General features: G+C 43.4%; 1 pseudogene across 1 annotated transcript; it reads left to right on the top strand.

Moving 5' to 3' along the window:
• The first annotated feature begins 19,291 nt into the window (after positions 1 to 19,291).
• Positions 19,292 to 24,251, top strand: LOC106568004 (ADP-ribosylation factor-like protein 9; annotated as a pseudogene). The gene is made up of 4 exons (XR_014380158.1): positions 19,292 to 19,633; positions 22,673 to 22,847; positions 23,223 to 23,398; positions 23,793 to 24,251. The product of XR_014380158.1 is annotated as an ADP-ribosylation factor-like protein 9 (transcript).
• Positions 24,252 to 25,896: the final 1,645 nt, after the last annotated feature.

Raw genomic sequence — 25,896 nt, 5'->3', positions numbered from 1 at the left:
ACTGTAGTTTAGACATTATGATCTAACTGCCCAACAATCTAAAGTAATACGCTTGATAGTGTAGTCTATCAAAGTAATCAGATCAATTATTTTACTAAATTTAACTTTGACTATATTTAACTTCTTGGCTTAAGTATAACATTTGAAACTTCTTCCACTACCACAAAAATATTCAGTAAAGAGTTAAAGCAAGTTCCACCAATTTTTCTTCATGGAAAATTACCATCTAGTTATTATTATTATTATTTTTTCTCTTTACAGTGCTAATCCTCTTACACCGTTGAACTCCATTTCTAGTGTCGTGGAAATTCAACACCAGGGACACCTGAAGTCAATATTAAATTAATCGTTCTTTATTATCAGAAAGTTGGAGAGGTTCCAACAAACTTAATGCACCATAGTACATGTTGGTTGTGAGCTCCGTCTGGACAGTCCTTTTAGCTATCTTATATACTGCTTACACAGACAAGTTATATTTGCATGATTTAGCTTATTCATAATTAATGTTTGGTTCATGCATTTGACCGACCAATACCTCATGAGGCCTCTTCTTTCCAAGCTGAGACTTTGAAATTGAGACATCCCTTTCTGTTCTCAAAACAATGTTCTGGGCATTCTGCCAAATTGCTTATATTGATAGCGAGGATACCTCCTAGGCACACTCAATCAGTCACTAGCTTGAACCCAGTCAAATTGGTTATTAGAAAAGCACCAACATAACATTTTCCTTCACACTAGCTTAAAACTTTCAAATGTGTAGACTGGTCTGGTATAGTGTGCTTGCATACAGCTTTTTGATTTATTTTATACTTTTTAAACTATTACAGTTTGTGTCCTTTTTGTCCTCCATCCACTTTCATGGGATTTCCTCAGCATTCCAAAGGCCCCAATGTCACGACTTCTACCGAAGTCGGTCCCTCTCCTTGTTCGGGCGGTGTTCGGCGGTCGACGTCACCGACCTTCTAGCTATCGCTGATCCATTTTTCATTTTCCATTGGTTTTGTCTTGTTGTCCTTGTCCTTTTCCCTCCTTGTCAGTGATCGTTTGTTGTATGTATTGGTGCAAGTTATGTTCTGGTGTGCGACGGGTTTTGCACCCTCTTATTTTATTTTGTATATTTTGGTTTTCAGAGTTTTTGTATATTCATTAAACTGCTCCGTTTATACCAAGTTCACTCTCCTGCGCCTGACTTCCCTGCCACCAGCACGCACCCATTACAGAATCACCGACCCTAACTATGGAGTCAGCAGGAGAAGGTACCCCGGCCATTGAGGTGGAGGAGCGTGTCCAGGAGCATGCAGTAATACTTCACCATCTTGGCACCGCCATGGATCGCGTTGTCCGGACAATGGACCGCTGAGAGAGACAGGGAGTTCTTCCCGCGCCTCCACCAGCACAACCGGGGTCTCTCTTGAGCGCCCCTTTCCCACCTGAACCCAGTGGGATCCGTCTCTCCTTGCCCCAGGAGTACGACGGGGAGGCTGCGAACTGCCAGGGGTTCTTATTACAATTAGACCTCTATCTGGCCATCATCCACCCGGCTCCATCGGGCCGTGAGAGGGTGTCCGCCCTCGTCACGTGCCTCACCGGGAGAGCCCTGGAGTGGGCCAATGCCGTGTGGAGAGAGGGAGATGTGGCGTTGGATCAGTTTGAGGAGTTCACCCGTCGTTTCCGGGCAATCTTCGACCACCCGCCCGAGGGTAGAGCAACGGGTGAGCGCCTCTACCATCTGAGGCAGGAGACGAGGAGCGCCCAGGAGTTTGCCCTGGAGTTTAGGACCCTGGCTGCCGGCGCAGGATGGAACAACAGGACCCTGATCGACCATTACCGCTGCAGTATGCGCGAGGACGTCCGTCGGGAGCTGACCTGCAGAGACACCACCCTCACGTTTGACCAGCTGGTGGACCTGTCCATCCGGCTGGACAACCTGCTGGCTACTCGTGGACGTTCAGATCGGGGTCTGATGGTTCCATACTCCCGCACCCCCTCTCCGATACCCATGGAGCTGGGAGGGTCGGTGCGCAGGGAGACCGGAGGGGGTTCCCGCTCGTGCACCATCTGTGGCCGCAGAGGTCACACTGCCGGTCAGTGCCGGGTTGGTTCCTCTGGCAATCGAGGCAGCAGGCAGGGCGCTCTAGCGTCACCCCAGGTGAGCCAGCACCATTCTCACCCAGAGCCCTCTGTTGCACAGATGTTTGTGTTTGTCACGTTCCCTGAGTTTTCCCCGCATTCCCAGCGTAAGGCGCTCGTCGATTCAGGCGCAGCTGGGAATTTTATTGATAGAGCTTTAGCCTAGAGTTTAGGGATCCCCATCGTTCCCGTGGATGTGCCCTTCCCCGTTCATGCCTTAGATAGTCAACCATTAGGGTCAGGGTTGATTCGGGAGGTCACCGCGCATTTGGGCATGGTGACGCGGGGGGGTCATACGGAGAGAATTAGTCTCTTCCTTATTGACTCTCCTGCGTTTCCCGGGGTGCTGGGCCTACCCTGGTTAGCTTGTCATAACCCCACTGTTTCTTGGCCACAGAGGGCTCTCACAGGGTGGTCGCGAGAGTGCTCAGGTAGGTGTTTAGGGGTTTCCATTGGTGCTACTACGGTGGAGAGTCCAGACCAGGTCTCCACCGTGCGCATTCCCCCTGCATATGCCGATTTGTCTCTCGCCTTCTCCAAAAAGAAGGCGACTCAATTACCACCTCATCGACGGGGCGATTTTGAGATAGATCTCCTGGTAGACGCTGCACTTCCCAGGAGTCACGTGTATCCCCTCTCACAGGCAGAGACGGAGGCTATTGAAACATATGTCTCCGAATCCCTGCGTCAGGGGTACATTCGATCCTCCACTTCACCCGCCTCCTCGAGTTTATTTTTTGTGTATTGACTATCGGGGTCTGAATCAGATCACTGTGAGGTATAGTTACCCGCTACCGCTCAAAGCCACAGTGATAGAGTCAATGCACGGGGCAATGCGCTTCTTCACCAAACTAGATCTCAGGAGTGCTTACAACCTGGTGCGTATCTGAGAGGGAGACGAGTAGAAGACGGCTTTCAGTATCACCTCTGGGCACTATGAGTACCTTGTCATGCCGTACGGGTTAATGAATGCACCATCAGTCTACCAAGCCTTTGTAGATGAGATTTTCAGGGACCTGCACGGGCAGGGTGTAGTGGTGTACATTGATGACATTTTGATATACTCCGCTACACACGCTGAGCATGTGTCTCTGGTGCGCAGAGTGCTTGGTCGCCTGTTGGAGCATGACCTGTACGTCAAGACTGAGAAATGCCTGTCCTTCCAACAGTCTGTCTCCTTCCTAGGGTATCGCATTTCCACTTCAGGGGTGGAGATGGAGAGTGACCGCATTGCAGCCGTGCGTAATTGGCCGACTCCCACCACGGCAAAGGAGGTGCAGCGGTTCTTAGGGTTTGCAAACTACTACCGGAGGTTTATCCGGGGTTTTGGTCAGGTAGCGGCTCCCATTACCTCACTGCTGAAGGGGGGCCCGGTGCGCTTGCAGTGGTCAGCTGAGGAAGACAGGGCTTTTAGTTACCTGAGGGATCTGTTTACCTCGGCTCCCGTGTTGGCCCATCCGGATCCCTCTTCGGCGTCCATAGTGGAGGTGGACGCGTCCGATGCTGGGATAGGAGCTGTGCTCTCTCAGCACTCGGGTACACCACCGAAGCTCCGCCCCTGTGCCTTCTTCTCGAAGAAGCTCAGCCCGACGGAGCGAAACTATGATGTGGGGGACCGGAAGCTGTTGGCTGTTGTCAAGGCCTTGAAGGCGTGGAGACATTGGCTTGAGGGGGCTAGACACCCTTTTCTCATCTGGACTGACCACCGCAATCTGGAGTACATTCGGGTGGCGAGGAGACTGAACCCTCGCCAGGCAAGGTGGGCCATGTTTTTCACCTGTTTTGTGTTTACCCTTTCCTACAGACCAGGCTCCCAGAACGTTAAGGCGCCGATAGTGTGGGAGCTGGACGCGGACATTGAGCAGGCGTTACGTGCAGAGCCCGCTCCCCTTCAGTGTCCAGCTGGGCGTCTGGATGTTCCGTCTGCTGTCCGCAACCGGCTGATCTATTGGGCCCACACGTCACCCTCCTCTGGTCATCCTGGAATCGGTCGGACGGTGCGCTGTCTTAGTGGGAAGTACTGGTGGCCCACTTTGGCCAAGGATGTGAGGGTTTATGTTTCCTCCTGCTCTGTGTGCGCCCAGTGTAAGGCTCCTAGGCACCTGCCCAGAGGTAAGTTACAACCCTTACCCATTCCACAACGGCCGTGGTCGCACCTGTCGGTAGATTTCCTGACCGATCTTCCTCCTTCAAAGGGTAACACCACGATCCTGGTCATTGTGGATTGTTTTTCTAAGTCCTGTCGTCTCCTCCCTTTGCCCGGTCTCCCTACGGCCCTACAGACTGCGGAGGCCCTGTTTCCACACGTCTTCCGGCACTATGGGTGCCTGAGGATATAGTGTCTGATCGGGGTCCCCAGTTCACGTTGAGGGTCTGGAGGGCGTTCATGGAACGTCTGGGGGTCTCGGGTCAGCCTTACCTCAGGTTTTCACCCCGAGAGTAACGGGCAGGTGGAGAGAGTTAACCAGGATGTGGGTAGGTTTCTGAGGTCTTATTGCCAGGACCGGCCGGGGGAGTGGGCAGCGTTTGTGCCCTGGGCAGAGATGGCCAAGAACTCGCTCCACCACTCCTCTACTAACCTCTCTCCCTTCCAGTGTGTATTGGGGTATCAGCCAGTTCTGGCTCCTTGGCATCAGAGTCAAACCGAGGTTCCTGCGGTGGACGACTTGTTCCGGCGCGCGGAGGAAACATGGGACGCCGCCCATGTCCACCTTCAGCTCGCCGAGTTGCGCCAGAAAGTTGGCACAGACCGTCACCGCAGTGAGGCTGGCTCTCGACCCTCCACCTGCCCCTCCACCTGCCCTGTCAGAAGCTGGGTCCGCGGTTTCTGGGGCCATTTAAAGTCCTGTGGAGAGTGAACAAGGTTTGTTATAGGTTACTGTCACTACTTCACACAATGCAAATAGTCCGGGTAGCCATTTGATTACCTGTTCAGGAGTTTAATGGCTTGGGGGTAAAAACTGTTGAGAAACCTTTTTGTCCTAGACTTGGCACTCCGGTACCGCTTGCCATGCGGTAGTAGAGAGAACGCCGCAGCCCGTTCATCCATAACGCCGCAGCCCGTCTGGTGTTCAACCTTCCCAAGTTCTCTCACGTCACCCCGCTCCTCCGCTCTCTCCACTGGCTTCCAGTTGAAGCTCGCATCCGCTACAAGACCATGGTGCTTGCCTACGGAGCCGTGAGGGGAACGGCACCTCCGTACCTTCAGGCTCTGATCAATCCCTACACCCAAACGAGGGCACTGCGCTCATCCACCTCTGGCCTGCTGGCCCCCCTACCTCTGAGGAAGCACAGTTCCCGCTCAGCCCAGTCAAAACTGTTCGCTGCTCTGGCACCCCTATGGTGGAACAAGCTCCCTCACGACGCCAGGACAGCGGAGTCAATCACCACCTTCCGGAGACACCTGAAACCCCACCTCTTTAAGGAATACCTGGGATAGGACAAAGTAATCCTTCTAACAACACCCCCCCCCCCCCCCCCCCCCTAAAAGATTTAGATGTACTATTGTAAAGTGGTTGTTCCACTGGATATCATAAGGTGAATGCACCAATTTGTAAGTCGCTCTGGATAAGAGCATCTGCTAAATGAATTAAATGTAAATGTAAATGTAGAGAACAGTCTATGACTGGGATGGCTGGGGTTTTTGACAATTTTTAGGGCCTACCTCTGACACCGCCTGGCGTAGAGGTCCTGGATGGCAGGCAGCTTAGCCCCACTGATGTACTGGGCCGTACGCACTACCCTCTGTAGTGCCTTGCAGTCAGAGGCCGAGCAATTGCCATACCAGGCAGTGATGCAACCAGTCAGGATGCTCTCGATGTTGCAGCTGTAGAACCTTTTGAGGATCGCAGGACCCATGCCAAATCTTTTTAGTTTCTTGAGGGGGAATAGGCTTTGTCGTGCCCTCTTCACGACTGTCTTGGTGTGTTTGGACCATTCTAGTTTGTTGTTGATGTGGACACCAAGGAACTTGAAGCTCTCAACCTGCTCCACTACAGCCCCGTCAATGAGAAGTCTATGTCATGAGCTGGTGTTCCTAATGTTTTCTCCACTCAGTGTATATAGCTCCATACTATGAGGTTTTAATAATACTGTGAAATTGTGAAAATTTGAATAATGCCCTTTTAGTGTAAGAGCTATTTGAAAAGACTGCCTGAAATTTCAGCCAGTTTTGGTGGGATGGAGTTTTGGCCTGCCTGGTGACATCACCATGCGGTAAATTAGTTAATAGACCAATAAGAAAGAGAGTTTCAACCCTTTCTGCCAATAATAGCTAATTTTCAGTTTTCCCTCCGTATTCAGACCACTCCCAGACAGTCCTAGCTAAATTATTGCTTGAGAAATTACCCTTTGCTAAGAAACATTTTTTTTTTATTTTATACAATTGTAATAGAAATCAATGAGAGTAAGGTACTTAATTGTTACCCAGAAATTATTTGATATTGACATAAAAACGTCTGCATTGGAGCTTTAAGAAAACATTTTTGACAGCATCCATACTTTTGTATTACAACAATATTTAAATGAGCTACCAGTGCATTTTAATGGCAATAAAAGGGCAGAAGACTTGAATGGTAAAAACTTCTAAATGCTACTCCTGTTGAACCGTTTAAGCTATCAACATTAAACAATGTTGAAATGTGCAGACTGACCCACCTTACATTAATTGCATATGGCTTTTTGATACTATTTATACTTATGAACCTATCTTCTGCACATCTATCACCCCAGTGTTTAATTTGCCATACTGTAATAATTTCGGCACAATGGCGTATTTATTGCCTCACCCCTGTATCCTACCTCATTTTCACACACTGTATATAGACTTTCTCTATTGTATTATTGACTGTCTGTTTGTTTATTCCATGTGTAACTCTCTGTTGTTGTTTGTGTCGCACTGCTTTGCTTTATCTTGGCCAGGTCGCAGTTGTAAATGAAAACTTGTTCTCAACTAGCCTACCTGGTTAAATAAAGGTGAAATAAAAAATATATATAAAAAAATATTTAACACTTGCATAAAATCAAATAATTGACACACTACTCCTCTTGAACCGTTTAAGATGTCATCTCCACAACAATTTTGGAATGTGCAGACTGACTAACTTAGATTGTTTGCATACAGCTTGTTGACACTATTTATAATTTTTTAACAATAACCATTTAAAACAAACGCATCCCAACAAGAAACGATTAATTGTTGTTCATACGCGTATCCTCCACTCCAATTTTAGACAATTTCCTTTTTGTTACATTTTTCAACACTACTGTTGTCCGTTCAGAATCTTCACCAACTTTGCTCGACGCGCTATTTGATTCGAATTCAGCATCCACTTCCTCTAACTTTCCCTTGACTCGGCAAAATACTCTCATGTTACCTCGTCAGCATAGCAGGTATTTATAGGGTAGTGTCATAATGTTACCTCACGTCTCTCCTCCTCATTTCCTATTAGCAAGTGTGCAGAATGTCATTCATCTATTATCTACCTATTATCTCTGAATGATCGGCTATGAAAAGCCAACTGGCATTTACTCCTGAGGTGCTGACCTTTTGCACCCTCGACATCCACTGTGATTATTATTATTTGACCCTGCTGGTCACCTATGAACATTTGAACATCTTGGCCATGTTCTGTTATAATCTCCACCCGGCACAGCCAGAAGAGGACTGGCCACCCCTCATAGCCTGGTTCCTCTCTAGGTTTCTTCCTAGGTTCTGGCCTTTCTAGGGAGATTTTCCTAGCCACCGTGCTTCTACACCTGCATTGCTTGCTGTTTGGGGTTTTAGGCTGGGTTTCTGTACAGCACTTTGAGATATCAGCTGATGTAAGAAGGGCTTTATAAATAAATTTGATTTTGATTTGATTTGAATGTAAGCCTATGAGCATGGCACACTAAGGCAATTCCACCACGGTTGCTGATTAACCTATTGGCTCACTCATGCAATAATCACTTTCCTTTCATTCAACCAATGGGAATGAATCTAGGGGAGTACAACTCAAACCTTGTCTCCCACTTGTTCTTTTACAGCAACAGTCTTCGACAACTCAACCACATCATCTCGGTGATTTACACCATCATGCTTTGCCATCTTGGCAATCGAGTAGGCTACCTCAGGCTTCAGCATGCACTTGGAGGGCATTTCTGCGTGAGAATTGTTACTCATTTCGATCAGCTCATTTAATTATCCGTGGGGTATTTTAGAATTCATGAGCCACTATTCAACATGTGGAATTATTTGCACAAATCGATTCAAGCGGTTACCCCAGACACTCGAACGGATTATCATTATCCTCTGTATTTCGATTTGCAGGGGATAGCTCTCATCTCCCAGCTCAGTTAGGCACACAGCTACAGGGTATTTGCAAAGCTGTTAAGGCTTGGTAATTGTGGAGGAGGAATGAGGCGCAGGAACCAGCGAACACAGGGTAGTGGTGTTTTTAATATACACTCACCAAAAAAAAACAAATGTTCCCACACACAGGGGAGAAAATACATGCGGCGTACAACAACGTCGACATGAACACAAGCCGTCACACAAGAAACAATCATTAATCCCGCACGAACAGGAGCGGGCCAGCTAAACTAAATAGCCCCTCTAATGGCTAATTGACCACAGGTGTCACAAAATAAAAAAAAGGGAAAAGCAAAAAGGTAATCGGTGGCAGCTAATAGGCCGGTGACGACGACCGCCGAGCGCCACCCGAGCAGGAGGGGGCGCCACCGTCGGTGGGAATCGTGACAAAAGCCCACGTTTGCCACTGAAGTAGGATGTCACTGTAGGCTATTTTTGTTTCTCATCACTGCATCGCATGTCCTTGGCGGGATTTTGATTCCCCCATCATGCTGCTACGTCTAGCCATCATCCCATGTTAATATAAATTAATTCAATTCAGCTATCAGATCCGGATGGATCATTGTAAATGCACGTTTATGCATAGTCTCTGGCATTTTTAGACCCACTAGGCCTGTCTGGTAAACAATATGTTGTCTTGTGTCAAACTTTCTTTTGCAGGAAGTGCACAGAGATATATCCAAATCTATCCTCTGCAGGGACAAGGGCACATATATGCAGCTGGTAGTGGCTCGCAAGTATAATCCATGCTTGGCCTATTATTTGATGATTTTCATCGTTACTTATTGACACTTCATTCTTAAGTTCTGCATGCAATGCATAGGCATGGCCATTATAATACTGTATAGACTTTGTAGCAGGTATCTTGCCTGCACAAATCCATACAATCAAATTGTATTGTCATATGTACAGGACAAACGTGGTGTAGGCTTCAGAGTTCAATGACATGCTTAGTTGTGCCAATCTTGTTAACACATCATAGGGCTATGCAAATTGTATTATGTAATGTTGATCTAACGAACGTTTGCAGTGCAGGCTTTGTTTGGTTTAAGGTGTGTAGCCCACGCGCCTACTCTTTCCCCCTTACATGTTGTCATGTTTCCTCTTCCATCGCTATTGCTCTCTCCTCTCTATTAATTTTTTTGAATGTATGGAACGCCATAACACCGGCACGTCTTTAATTCATGGTCGTCCCACGCAGGCCGTGAGCACTCCCGTCCACTGGTCTACACAGGCCAATTGCTGACGTGCTGTTCCCAGCTATATCATTGGATAAGCGTGGACTCGGGAACTAAGGTGCGCCTTCTGTCAAGGCGGGCAAAATCAAAACCATTACAACGAATATATAATTGTAAGAGTCTATTGACGCAACTGTGCACCAATCTAAGTAACATAAGAAAAATCCCCATCAAAATCCGTCAGTTTAAGAGTTTTTGCATGGGCTACATCTCAATCCACCACATCTGCCTATGTCGACCTTCCGCATCTGCGGTGGAAGGTGGCCGAGCTACAGTGGTGTTTGTCAGACCATGAGACATCCAGAAAATGTGACTTCTCACGAAAACGTCTGTAGTGTCCAAACTGCCTACAAACTATACTGAACAAAAATATAAATGCAACATGTAAAGTTAAAGTTTTAAAATATCCCTGAAAGTTTTCACATGCACAAATATTATTTCTCTCAAATTTTGTGCACAAATTTGTTTACATCCCTGTTAGTGAGCATTTATTCTTTGCCAAGATAATCTATCCACCTGACAGGTGGGGCATACCAAGAAGATTATTAAACAGCATGATCATTACTCCGGTTCACCTTGTGCTAGGGACAATAAAAAGGCCACTCTGAAATGTGCAATTTTGTCACGCAACACAATGCGACAGGTGTCTCAAGTTGAGGGAGCGTGCAATTGGCATACAATTCTCTGTTCCCAGAGAACTGAATGTTCATTTTTCTACCATAGCTACCTCCGACGTCATTTTAGAGAATTTTGCAGTACGTCCAACCAGACTCACAACTGCAGACAAAGTGTAACCACACCAGCCCAGGACCTCCACATCCGGCTTCTTAACCTGTGGGATCGTCTGAGACCAGACACCCGGACAGCTGATGAAACTGGGTTTGCATAACCGAATAATTTTTGCACAAACTGTCAGAAACCGTCTCAGAGAAGCTCATCTGCTTGCTTGTCGTCACCAGGGTCTTGACCTGACCGCAGTTCGGCTTCATAACCGTCTTCAGTGGACAAATACTCACCTTCGATGGACACTGTCACGCTGGAGAAGTGTTTTTCACGGAAGAATCCCAGTTTCAACTGTATTGGGCAGATGGCAGACATCATTTATGGCGTCGTGTGGGCGAGCAATTTGCTGATGTCAACGTTGTGAACAGAGTGCCCTATGGTGGCAGTGTGGTTATGGTATGGGCAGACATAAGCTATGGACCATGAACACAATTGCATTTTATCGATGGCAATTTGAATACACAGTGATGCCGTGAACGAGATCCTGAGGCCCATTGTCGTGCCATTCATCTGCCGCCATCACCTCCTGTTTCAACATAATAATGCATGGCCCCATGTTGCAAGGATCAGTACACAATTCCTCGAAGCTGAAAATTTCCCAGTTCTTCCATGGCCTGCATACTCACCAGACATGCCACCCATTGAGCATGTTTGGGATGCTGTGGATTGATGTGTATGACGGCATGTTCCAGTTCCTGCCATCTTCGCACAGCCATTGAAGAGGACTGGGACAACATTCCACAGGCAACAATCAACAGCCTGATTAACTCTATGCGAAGGCGATGTGTCGCACTGCATGAGGCAAATGGTGGTCATACCAGATACTGACTGGTTTTCTGATCCATGCCTTTCTGTGATCAACAGATGCATATCTGTATTCCCAGTCATGTGAAATCCATAGATTAGGGCCTAATGAAATTATTTCAATTTACTGATTTCCTTATATAAACTGTAACTCAGTAAAATCTTTGAAATATTGCATGTTGCGTTTATTTTTGTTCAGTGTATTATGACCACTCTATGAAAAGGGGAGATGCTCAGGTAACCCTTACAAATGAAGTATGTAGGTAGTTTTGTGCCAATAAAAATTAGGGGTTAAAAGTGTACAAAAAACAAAAATATTTCCTGAGCTTTCTTGTATCTCCTAGATATAGGAAAGACACTTCAAAACCTTATTCCTTATGATTTATTTTATGATTGTCTTTTTTGCTATTTATGAATGTTTTATTCAATGTGTTTCTGTGGGCTATAGTAATAAATGCCAAATTCAATATTTTACCAAATTATTTTTTAATATTTGTTTTTATACCTAAAGGGGCATTAAAATTCTAATTCAAATAGCTAAATGATCCATGGTATGACCATCTTAAAACAATTCCATATGTTAGCTTAGTACCCCAATTGATTCGTCAGTGATTCAAATGGAATGTAATCCATGCTTTATGAGCTCAGTAGACCTAATACTGCCTTCAACGCTCATCACTCTTGGCATTTTGTATTTCATCTCGTCATAAACTAAATGTTTTCCATTTACATGATTGGTCGTGTCGGTCCCTGCAATCAGTTCTATCTTGAATAATGGTTATATTATCCAGCAGCAAACTGAGGCAGGGTGGCCATTGACAGTAATATATCAATCAAGAACTGTGGCTTTCAGCTTCAGTTATGTTGCCTGCAGCTTATTAAATGCAATTTCATGGTTTTGTCATCATTCTAACAATTTGTTCTTATTACAGATGGAGCTTCAGTATCTTAAGAATGTGTGACAACTTGCTGAACTGATCTGGGGAAATCCTTCTTTACGCAAGCTTCAAACATCATACCCTACTAACAACTGTTTGGTCCCATAGCCACCACCTTCTGGTTACAAATGAAGGCTACCTAGCAATGGTTTTACCACGCCGTTTCCTTTACTGCTACAGTACAAGGTTCATCTGGCACCTGCACGGGTTTGGGTAGCACTCCGTTTTTAATAACACTTTTACTCAACTGCCTTTTTTATAGCTGGTGCCACAGTTTCTATGGTCATGTGGCAATAACACTTGATTTCAGATCTCATTATAGGTTAGACAGCTGGCTCTGAGTACGGGTTTACTACGGACGCTTCCCATCCGTGTACTTTTGGGGGAATTTTTAGGCATTGGTTATTACCTTTTACGTTACAGATACTTGGTTCATCTTTAGTGGGCCTCACTCATAAGCCTAGAGTCAGCATGTCGCACACTAGGCGAATGACATTAGTCAGGCACTACTACGTCTAGTTGTGTTGTCTCGTGCCATCTTTCCCTATTTTTATCTCATCAGAACGACTGTTCATCGCAACAAGACAAACTACTTGCTACTTCCCACAGTGAGGGGAAAAAGTATTTGATCCCCTGCTGATTTTGTACGTTCGCCCACTGACAAAGAAATGATCAGTCTATAATTTTAATGGTAGGTTTATTTGAACAGTGAGAGACAAAATAACAACACAAAATCCAGAAAAATGCATGTCAAAAATGTTATACAATGATTTGCATTTTAATGAGGGAAATTAGTATTTGACCCCTCTGCAAAACATGACTTAGTACTTGGTGGCAATACCCTTGTTGGCATTCACAGAGATCAGATGTTTCTTGTAGTTGGCCACCAGGTTTGCACACATCTCAGGAGGGATTTTGTCCCACTCCTCTTCGCAGATCTTCTCCAAGTCATTAAGGTTTCGAGGCTGACGTCTGGCAACTCAAACCTTCAGCTCCCTTCACAGATTTTCTATGGGATTAAGGTTTGGAGACTGGCTAGGCCACTCCAGGACCTTAATGTGCTTCTTCTTGAGCCACTCCTTTGTTGCCTTGGCCGTGTGTTTTGGGTCATTGTCATGCTGGAATACCCATCCACGACCCATTTTCAATGCCCTGGCTGAGGGAAGGAGGTTCTCACCCAAGATTTGACGGTACATGGCCCCGTCCATCGTCCCTTTGATGCGGTGAAGTTGTCCTGTCCCCTTAGCAGAAAAACACCCCCAAAGCATAATGTTTCCACCTCATGTTTGACGGTGGGGATGGTGTTCTTGGGGTCATAGGCAGCACTTACACTTATCATTTCTCTTGCTTTATGCTTATTCACGCTCAACCCTACTCCGGTCCTTATCATTTATTCTATTTTCATCCTTCCTATTCAACCCTCTGTTTCATTCCTCTCCTTTATTAAATAATATAAAGGTGCTATCTTTCTCCTCTAAACTACACTGGTCTTTCTTTCAGAACTGGAGCAGTAACCGCCGCAGCTATATTAGGTATAATTCCACCATCACTCTCCAGAAACTAGGTCACTGGCTATGCTCTGCTACACCTCACTTGTTAGGCCCAATCTATTTGACATCTTCTCAGCAATGGCTGCTTACCATAGCTAATTTAGTTTCTGAGTTTCTAATGATATGCATGTATGTTGCGGTCATTCATATTACACCCGGCTTTTGGGTCAGTCACCATTTGGCATGCGTCCCCATTACTCATTTACTGCATGCGCGACTGGATTCGAAGAAGCAAACGTCTCATATTTGACAAATCGCATTACAGAATGTGTGGTTGGGTTCCACATACAGTTGAAGTCGGAAGTTTACATACACTTAGGTTGGAGTCATTAAAACTCGTTTTTCAACCACTCCACAAATTTCTTGTTAACAAACTATAGTTTTGGCAAGTCGGTTAGGACATTTACTTTGTGCATGACACAAGTCATTTTTCCAAACATTGTTTACAGACAGATTATTTCACTTATAATTTGCTGTATCACAATTCCAGTGGGTTAGAAATGTACATACACTAAGTTGACTGTGCCTTTAAACAGCTTGGAAAATTCCAGAAAATGATGTCAAGGCTTGAGAAGCTTCTGATAGGCTAATTGACATAATTTGAGTCAATTGGAGGTGTACCTGTGGAAGTATTTCAAGGCCTACCTTCAAACTCAGTGCCTCTTTGCTTGACATCATGGGAAAATCAAAAGAAATCAGCCAAGAAAAAAAATTGTAGACCTCCACAAGTCTGGTTCATCCTTGGGAGAAATGTCCTAACGCCTGAAGGTACCACGTTCATCTGTACAAACAATAGTAATGTAAGGGTTGCGGAACTGGTGGCAGTGAAGTCAGACGCAGGAGAGCAGAAATAGGTAATAGCTGGAGCAGTTAAATACAAAACCCACGGCAATACAAAAAGAACCTACATGGGTACAAAACCCGACGCGCACCAGTAACATAGAGTACAAGCTCTTACAAACAAACAATTCCACACAAGGACATGGGGGGAGCAGAGGGTTAAATACACAACAATTAATGAGGGACATGGAAACCAGGTGTGTAAGAAAACAAAAGCAAAGGACCTTGGGAAGATGCTGGAGGAAACAGGTACAAAAGAATCTATATCCACAGTAAAATGAGTCCTATGTCGACATAACCTGAAAGGCCGCTCAGCAAGGAAGAAGTCAATGCTCCAAAACCGACATAAAAAAACAGACTAGGGTTTGCAACTGCACATGGGGACAAAGAAAGATCGTACTTTTTGGAGAAATGTCCTCTGGTCTGATGAAACAAAAATAGAACTGTTTGGCCATAACGACCATCGTTATGTTTGGAGAAAAAAGGGGGAGGCTTGCAAGCCGAAGAACACCATCCCAACCGTGAAGCATGTGGGTGGCAGCATCATGTTGTGGGGGTGCTTTGCTGCAGGAGGGACTGGTGCACTTCATAAAACAAATGGCATCATGAGGAAGGAAAATTACGTGGATATATTGAAGCAACATCTCAAGACATCAGTCAGGAAGTTAAAGCTTGGTCGCAAATGGGACTTCCAAATGAACAATGACCCCAAGCATACTTCCAAAAGTTGTGGCAAAATGGCTTAAGGACAACAAAGTCAAGGTATTGGAGTGGCCATCACAAAGCCCTGACCTCAATCCTATAGAAAATGTGTGTGCAGAAATGAAAAAGCGTGTGCAAGCAAGGAGGCCTACAAACCTGACTCAGTTACACCAGCTCTGTCAGGAGGAATGGGCCAAAATTCACCCAACTTATTGTGGGAAGCTTGTGGAAGGCTACCCGAAAAGTTTGACCCAAGTTAAACAATTTAAAGGTAATGTTACCAAATATTAATTGAGTGTATGTAAACTTCTGACCCACTGGGAATGTGATCAAAGAAATAAAAGCTGAAATAAATCATTCTCTCTACTATTATTCTGACATTTTTCTTAAAATAAAGTGGTGATCCTAACTGACCTAAGACAGGGAATTTTTACTAGGATTAAATGCCAGGAATTGTGAAAAATTGAGTTTAAATGTATTTGGCTAAGGTGTATGTAAACTTCAGACTTCAACTGTACCATCATACATAACATTTATTCTAAATATATCAGAGTAACAATGCACTTAGCAGGTCCGCATTGAGCTGGGACTCAGGCAGATGCCCATATCGTCCTGCATTTTGGTGTGCACTAAAGCTCGGTTAGTGTTTCATGTCAATCATTACAGTATGCATTGTTGGATTCAATTCTCGGTTAGTGTTTCATGTTAATCATGCATGTTTCTTACTGCATGCGTGGCTGGGTAGATGTACACGCAGATGTCTCATTTCAACCAAAAACATTCCATATGATACTTTCCATTACAGAAGAATTGCACTTTGTCTATTCTTCACATGCATCTCTTTTACATCTATTTATCTTGTCTTTAGTCTTTAGATCCAACCATTGCTCCGCCATGTCCCTTTAATGGGGGGGGGAGGTTCAATGCCAGATGCCCAGCACAGGACAACCGGTCATCAGCATCTGGCTCTGAGGAGCCTTCCTTGGAGACGAGGCCTACCCCAAAATATTCAATAAAATTCCTTATTATATTCTCTCTGTTGTCATTCAGTTAAGCTTGTACTCGTTTGAACCATATACATTTGCATAAAATAACTTGCCAACAGTAACTGTTGAACTGTTCAAGCTAGACACCAAACCAATTTTATCATTTTCAGGCTAACTTCAAATAATTCACTTGTAGCAACTATAACTATATGAATTGGCATAAAATAACTCTCCAACAGTAACTCTTGAACCGTTCAAGGTAGAGACACCTAACCAACATTCTCGTGTTCAGGCTATCCAATCCAATCAATCAACTAGTTAATACATTTTTCCATCTACCTACTTTGTCAACAGTATAACCAGTCACTACCCTTACTACTGCAGTTACTACCACTACTATAACTTACTTCAAACCATAAATAATTTTGAAAAAGCTAGCAAGCACACACATTTTCTTCAGGAAATGTACTTCTCTAGTTTGCTGTTTGATTTGGAATTAGGCCACAAAGTTTCTAAAAGAGAGGGCCATGGCAAACTAGATGATAAAGTTCTTGAAGGTGTTGCCAGAATGTTTTGCAGTGACTCAGTCTTTCGCTGTAGTATTCAGCAAAGGAGTGACTATTTCTGAAATAAAACTATGGTTGCAGTTTATTTTTTAAAGTCACCTTTATTTAACCAGGTAGGCTAGTTGAGAACAAGTTCTCATTTACAGCTGCGACCTGGCCAAGATAAAGCAAAGCAGTTCGACACATACAACAACAGAGTTACACATGGAATAAACAAACATAGTCAATAATACAGTAGAAAAAAAGTCTATATACATTGTGTGCAAATGAGGTAAGATAAGGGAGATAAGGCAATAAATAGGCCATGGTGGCGAAGTAATTACAATATAGCAATTAAACACTGGAATGGTAGATGTGCAGAAGATGAATGTGCAAGTAGAGATACTGGAGTGCAAAGGAGCAAGATAAATAAATAAATACAGTTTGGGGATGAGGTAGTTGGATGGGCTATTTACAGATGGGCTATGTACAGGTGTAGTGATCTGTGAGCTGCTCTGACAGCTGGTGCTTAAAGCTAGTGAGGGAGATATGTCTCCAGCTTCAGTGATTTTTGCAGTTCGTTCCAGTCATTGGCAGCAGAGAACTGGAAGGAGAGGCGGCCAAAGGAAGAATTGGCTTTGGGGGTTGACCAATGAGATATACCTGCTGGAGCACGTGCTACGGGTGGGTGCTGCTATGGTGACCAGTGAGCTGAGATAAGGCGGGGCTTTACCTAGCAAAGACTTGTAGATGACCTGGAGCCAGTGGGTTTGGCGAGTTTGCAGATACATTATTTTATTTTTTTTATGCATTTTCTTTTCCCCGGAACCTAAATATGCTGAACTGCCCACAAATTCTGAAACATTGTCTAGGCCTACCCTAAGACATTTGAAATAACAAAGTGAATCCTCTGTTCTACTGTTACATTCTAATGTAACATTTTAACCTGAGCTCCAGATCTGATCATATATAGTATAATATTTGAAATAGCTTATCTATTTACTACTTTGAAGTAGGTCCAATTAAATATGCAATATGTAACTTTTTGGGCCACCCAACCAAATTCACAGAAAAGTGTGTTAGATCTGTCATTCTCATTGAAAGCAAGTCTAACAAGCAGTCTGTTCTATGTGCGCTATTTCTATGTTTCAGGCTCTTAAGTTTCGTTTTTGCATCTTTTACTTTCTGCTTTGTACACCAGCTGAAAATACAATATTTTACATTTACAAATACATTTTACATTTACATTACATTTTAGTCATTTAGCAGACGCTCTTATCCAGAGCGACTTACAGTAGTGAATGCATATATTTCATACATTTTTTTTTCTTTCCCCCCATACTGGTCCCCCGTGGGAATCGAACCCACAACCCTGGCGTTGCAAACACCATGCTCTACCAACTGAGCCACACGGGACATTTCACAGCGGTTTAGATGGTTTAGTCACAAACTGAAATTGGCGAACTATTACAATTTTCGCAACAGGAAATGGCACAATTTCTGCATAGTGAATCTTTAAATTAATTGTATTCTAATTTGTTGAATATGTTATTTAGGGAGTATGAAACCATCAAATGTTAATAATTTATTCTGCAATGATCATGGAAATAAAATAATCAGGAAATAGATTTTAAAAAATTGCTATGGCAAAGATTTTTGCTCATCCCACTAAGGGCAAATGATTAAATCTTGTTGTATCTTCTTATTTGGGGGGGTTTTATGAATAAGCGTGTCATATCCCCTATTTGCACAAAATACCTCTTACCTGCTTGCAATGAAATACTTCAACCACCAGAAATAGTATGCTCGCATGGTCTCAAGTTTTCTAGAAGTTAAGCACATTATCTTTATTTTTTTATTTAACATTTATTTAAGAACAAATTCGTATTTACAATGATGGCCTACCAAAAGGCCAAAGGCCTCCTGTGGGGAGGGGGACTGGGATGAAGATTTTTTGTTTGTTATTTACATATATAAAATATAGGACACAACACACATCACGACGAGAGAACAACACAAAGAGAGACCTAAGACAACTGGTCAAGTAAATGTTTTATAAATGGCAACTTTTGCGTGAAAACTGGCATATGCATGCTTTATTGCAAACTGACCCCTTGCCAATAGGCACAAGAGTAGAAGAGAGTATTGAATTGGTATTATTGGTTGCTTACTGCAGTTGTGTTAGATCTATACGTGCTTTCAAGACAACTGGGAACGCTGAAAAAAATGAGGTCATATCATGACGTCAGTGATCTTCAGGTCGGAAAGTATGAGTTCTAGAACATTTTCGGACTTGGAATTCCAAGTTGTATTTGACCAGTCGGAGCTTGTTCCCCCAGCAAACTTTGTGAAACAAAGCAGCAAACTTTGTGAAAATTAATATTTGTGTCATTCTCAAAACTTTTGGCCAGTCAGTAGCTGTTGTTGCGCAGCCCGTACCCTCTGCTGTCGTCATGAATCGAACCGACTTGAAGGGTACGATTTGGGTGCTGACGGGGCTCTTTCCAATACAAACAAAGCGGAGATATCAGGTGCACTGTCAAAAGTGGAAGTCATTAGACAATTTCATCGTTAGCTAGCTGTTGTGTCCTGGAACGCAACATTATCCGGGCTTCCAGAAGTGCAACATGGTCCTGCTTCGGCACATATCCATCGCCCTAACTGCAGCGGTGGCTGCATTCGGGTCCGCGCTGTTTATCGCCTTAAATTATTTATACAGAAGGCGAATATGGTCTCCCGAAGCAGAATATTACATGATCAAAGAGGTAAGCTCTTACCTTTGCCATGTAGGAATGAATGTTCAGTCGGCATAAGTTTATGGCTCTGTAACTGTTGCAATCGGGGGACAGACGCACAGTTTTCACGGTTTATCTTTGGATTCTTTACGTGCCAGAGCGTTAAAGTTGTGTAGGGGCGCCAGTGGAATCGAACGCATGCAGGCATAGAGATTATTTAAATCTGGTTTAATTCTCCTGTCTTATCTGGTGTCCTGTGTGAATTTAACGAATCACTTATGTATCGACATGGGGCCTTCCAGCCCAGAGAATGCAAATGGAAATGATGCGCGTTCATCTCAGACCATGTTGATAAACTGACAATCTGACTTCACGTTGATAATGATGAAGGGTTTTGATAAAGAATGATGCACATAATGATTTACGGTCCAAGAAAGCTACAGTAGAAGAAAATACACACTAATAGTCTAATGTTAGTTAAAGGAGAAAATGCAAATCATTCCAAAGTAATTCACAGTCATAACAATACTTGAAACATTTCCTCTGACTATAGCCTGCCCTATACGGACATGGGCATATTACCTGAAATTAACTAATATGATTTTCAGGAGCTCAATGGTCTTGATTCACACAAAGAGGCCAGATTAGGCTACAGTTAATGTAATCGAGGTAGAATTGCCGAGAAACTTGTTGACTCCTCAAATGTGCCTCTCACAAACCAATGAGATGGTATAGAGCTGATGTAACTAACATTGGTGCCATAACAACATTACATAGTGGTCAAAGTGCAAATGCAGCTATTGTGGCACAAGTAGACAGCTATTGGCGGTTTAGTTTATTTGGATCCCCATTAGCTACTGCAAATGCAGCAGCTACTCTTCCTGTGGTCCACATAAAACATAAAGTACAGAACAGTAAGAGACAAGAACATAAGATATTACATTAAATTCTAGATAAAATTTGTAAAAAAAAAAAATGAAAGACACCGAGAGACAACAAATACTATTTACACACTATTAATTTACACATATTTATATTCTTATTTACTGTACAGTTAAATTAGATCTTTAGAAAGAGGAGATGAGCTGTGATACAATATGTTTTTCATCTGTTTTTTAAAGCTAAACTTGGATTTTGCCTGAGTAACCTCTGGTGGCAGAGCATTCCATGATGACATGGCTCTATACATAAGTGAGCGATTCATTAAATCTGTTTTTGGTTTGAGTACCGTGGGGTCACAACAATAGAGGCTGTTGCCTGCATTGCACACAAAAATGCACGTGATTGTGAAATACTGCAGCATTATCTATATTTTACTGGTAATCCTACAGGGACAGATGGTGAAAAATACAGATGTACAGTGCCTTCAGAAAGTATTCAGAACCCTTGACTTCTTCCACATTGTGTTACGTTACAGCCTTATTCTAAAATTGATAAAATCATTTTCCCCCCTCATCAATCTACACACAATACCCCATAATGACAAAGCAAAAACAGGTTTGGATTTTTTTTGCTAATTTATCAAATTTATAAAAGCTGAAATATCACATTTACATAAGTATTCAGACCCTTTACTTAGTACTTTGTTGAAGCACCTTTGGCAGTGATTACAGCATCGAATCTTCTTGGGTATAATGCTACAAGCTGGGCACACCTGTATTTGGGGAGTTTCTCCAATTCTTCACTGCAGATGCTCTCAAGCTGTCAGGCTGGATGAGGAGCGTTGCTGCACAGCTATTTTCAGGTCTCTCCAAAGATGTTTGATCAGGTTCAAGTCCAGTCTCTGGCAGGGCCACTCAAAGACATTGAGAAACTTGTCCCAAAGCCACTCCTATGTTGTCTTGGCTGTGTGCTTAGGATCGTTGTCCTGTTGGAAGGTGAACCTTCACCCCAGTCTGAGGTCCTAAGCAATCTGGAGCAGGTTTTCATCAAGGATCTCTCTGTACTTTGCTCCGTTCATCTTTCCCTCGATCATTACTAGTCTCCCAGTCCCTGCCACTGAAAAACATCCCCACAGCACGATGCTGCCACCACCATCGGAGGGATGGTGCCAGGTTTCCTCCAGACGTGACAACTGGCATTCAGGCCAAAGAGTTCAATCTTGGTTTCATCAGACCAGAGAATCTTATTTTTAGTCTTTAGGTGTCTCTTGGCAAGCTCCAAACGGGCTGTCATGTGCCTTTTACTAAGGAGTGGCTTCCGTCTGGCCACTCTACCATAAAGGCCCTGGTGTACGATGGTATTCCTTCTGGAAAGTTCTTCAATCTCCACAGAGGAACTCTAGAGCTCTGTCCGAGTGACCATCAGGTTCTTGGTCACCTCTCTGACCAAGGCCCTTCTCCGATTGCTCAGTTTGGCCGGGCGGCCAGCTCTAGGAAGAGTCTTGGTGGTTCCAAACATCTTCCATTTAAGAATGGAGGCCACTGTGTTCTTGGGGACCTTCAATCCTGCAGACATTTTTTGGTACCCTTCCCCAGATCTGTGCCTCGACAATCCTGTCTCGGGGCTCTACAGAAAATTCCATCGATCTCATGGCTTGGTTTTTGCTCTGACATGCACTGTCAACCTTGGGACCTTATATAAACAGGTGTGTGCCTTTCCAAATCATGTCCAATCAATATAATTTACCACAGGTGGACACCAATCAAGTTGTAGAAAGATCTCACAGATGATCATTGGAAACAGGATGCACCTGAGCTCAATTTCGAGTCTCATAGCAAAGGGGCTGAATACTTATGTAAGGTATTTCTGTTTTGTATTAAAAACCTGTTCTGGCTTTGTCATTATGGGGTATTGTGTGTAGATTGCTGAGGAATTTTGGGATTTTAATCAATTTTAGAATAGGGCTGTAACGTAATAAAATGTGGAAAAAGTCAAGGGGTCTGAATAGTTTCCGAAGGCACTGTATGTAAACAAAACATATCGCAGTTCTGCACTTTACAGGAGTAACAATGATCTATATATCTGTACCTTTGAGAAGAAAGAAAAATGGGATAAGACAACTTCATGTTGCTGTTATGAGAGAACAGGTGTTCTGATGGCATCCTGCTGTGTCTGCATGTTGAGCAGGAGGAGGGTGGACAGCGCCAGGTGCTAGTCCTTGGCCTAGACGGAGCTGGGAGGAGCAGTATGCTTCAGGGGCTGACAGCCACAGATGGAGACAAGAGAGGGCACTGCCGTCCCACCAGGGGCTTCAACTTTATAAGCCTCAGTGCCCCTGCCCGTCAGCTGGATTTCCTAGAAAGTAAGCTATGCAGTTTGCGCAACAGATTTTTGCATATGCTTGCAGGGCAATTCAACTGGCCTGTAAGACTCCATGCAGGGTGCTTTAAGCCTTGTCTATCACCTTTACTTTTGTCACATGGATTTTAAACTATCAGATTGGCCCTGAAAATGCCAGTGGTTTTACCAAAAGCATTATAATCATGTGCCTTTGCTTAGACTCACTCATACGTTTGGACAACATGCATCATTTACCTTTTCTTGAGTGGAATAATTCATTTAGCCTTCTTGTAGTGTGTGAAAACAAATAAGAAAGTAAAAAACAGTTCATACATCTTCCTTATTGCCTAGCAACACCTCTCAAGTAACCTTCCTACCTCTGTCTGCTGTCTTCCAGTTGGAGGGGGTGAGGATTTGCGTATGTACTGGGCAGAGTACCTGGGGAAGACGCATGCCCTGGTGTACGTGGTTGACTCCTCTGATAGAAGACGTCTCCCACAGGCCAAGGCTGAGATACATCGCCTCCTCAGACTGCACTCACAACTTCCTGTGGTGGTCCTGGGGAACAAACAGGTGACCTTGACTATTATATGGGCTTATACTGTCTATGGGCAGATTTCCATCGGAGCTAGAAACACCGAGAATGGAAACGTATTCAATTTGTATTGAAACATGTTGATCTTAGTGTTGGCAATATGAGTGTCTCGGATATGGATACACGTATACTGGATACATGTATGCTCTCCAATGAGCACATACTGTTAGTAACCCCTCACTTGAGCAGTGTTAAAGAATTTGTAATACTGTTATAAGTGTGATGTTACAACTGTCATGGCCAGTATTGTGATACATCCATGCATTGCTGTTTAGATTGTCAAACTGTTTTATTTATGATTTAGTCATTTTAACAGGTGCTCATCACACCCAGTGTGACTTGATAGTAAATTTCACTGTCCGTCTTGTGTAGGACAAGCCAAAACGCATTGAGTGTGTCGGAGCTCCATGAGGCCCTGTCTCTGGGGGCGGTGGCTGACGAGAGGAGGCTGTTTCTACTGGCTGCCCAGCTAGGCTCAGATGGCCTGATTGTCTCCCGTAATTTGCAGGCTTTCCAGGACTTGCTCCTACAGCTTGTCTGATGCCCCAGGGCAGGAGTAGTGAAAAGGGGGTTGACCAGGCAGGTGGGATGGGGAAAGTGGTCCATTGATGTGCCCGTGTGGTAAGGACCAGTGGCAATTGGCCATGACTGTGTGTGAATACTTTTGAACTAGAGTAGATCCTTCAGGGCCCTCTGGAAGGCAGGGAGCAAAAATTGTTTGATACACAGTCAGGTCCATAGTTATTGGCACCCTTGATAAAGATGAGCAAAAAATACTGTATAAAATAATAAATACTTTAAATTTTATACTAATAAAGTTGCTCAAAGAGATTTTGTTTAACAAGCAATACAATTTTTTATTTTTTTTTAATCGACAAAAGATCGGGGACAAAATTATTGGCACCTCTGTTTTCAGTACCCTTGCGAGGATAATGACACTGAGCCTCTTTAAAAATACTTTGAGATTGGAGAACACATTAGGAAGGATCTTAGACCATTCCTCCATATAGAATCTTTCCAAATCCTTGATATCCTTAGTTTGAGCTTATGGACTGCCCTCTTCAATTCAAATAATGCTTCCGTATGCTTCCATTTTTCAACGCCAAACCCACCCCTGATGTGCATGGCCAAAGAGCTCCATATCATGTCATCTGAACATGGCACCGCCTGAAGTTTGATAAACGGCATTGGCATTTGGATTGGAACCAGCGCTATGGTCAGATCACATGAAAATAGAGCTCTTTGGCCACGCAGACCAGAGGTGTGTTTGGCATTTAAAAACAGAAGCATATGCAGAAAAGTACCTCATTCCTAAGGTAAAATATGGTGGTGAATTGTTGATGTTATGGGGCTATTTTGCTTCGACTGGTCCTGGAGCCCTTGTAACGCCAGTTAGCATTGTCTCGCGAAACTACCTTTTAACTTCCTTCATACTGTACACAGAGACATAAAAATGCTATCCATGAGTTTGGAAAGTAGCACTCACAAACCAAAAGTGGTCCCTGAAAATTGCGTACATACACAAAAGTATGTGGACACCCCTATTTCAGCCACACCCGTTTCTGACAGGTGTATAAAATGTTTTGTTATTTTAACATTATTAATAAAAACATAAGACAGTTGTATTGCAAACATTATATATATATATATATATATATATATATATATATATATATAGTAGAGCACGGTCAGTACCATGAAATTGGCTTGTCCCTCAGGTCAGGAGTCATGGTTTAGAGACATTTTGAGGTTAAAAATATATTTTTCTGCCTCTTTAAAAATGTCATAATACAACGGAAAGTATTATAGTTATTTAGTGGACTACTTAAATTAAAATATCAAATGTTACAAATAATTTACAAGTAGTAGCTGTCCCTCAATTTCATGTCACACTAAATGTATAAAAACCACAACTTTGAAAAAAATGCAACATCCTTGCCAAATTCTTCCTGGATCAAATGTTCATTGGAGACGGGACTGTTTTGAAAAGCACATGGTGAGTGTGTACTCTTCATATGTTAACAATTTGATGATTAACTTGGTGATTTCATGCAAGGACTTAAGATGTGTCACTGGTGTTATACAGTTTATAGAATGGGGAAAGGAAATTGGATTAAAATTAAAATTGCATGATTAAGTGATTTATTTACAATTTAAGAAGTGTGGTTTGAACAACAGTGGCCACCATCTTAGATATGCCATCTTGTCTGCAGATGTGTCACTGGCATTATTATCACTGGTGTTACTGTTCTTGCTGGTAACACCAGGGACATGACGATACCGCCAGTTACAATCAATAACACCAATCTTTTTTCTCAAAAGAATGTTTTAAAACCCTCAACAATTATATTTAAAAAATACCTTGTCCATAGACTGCGTACACGGTAAGGAACCCAATATGTAATTGCGTAATTCAGATGAACTATCCCTTTAAGTAGACCAACACAATATTTGTCACGACACAAGAATTGATATA

The sequence above is a fragment of the Salmo salar genome, chromosome 13 (assembly GCF_965601325.2).
Source record: "Salmo salar chromosome 13, fSalSal1, whole genome shotgun sequence".
NCBI classification, from domain to species: Eukaryota; Metazoa; Chordata; class Actinopteri; order Salmoniformes; family Salmonidae; genus Salmo; species Salmo salar.
The sequence above is the reverse complement of the archived record's forward strand: the minus strand, read 5'-3'. Positions and strand labels throughout refer to the sequence as shown.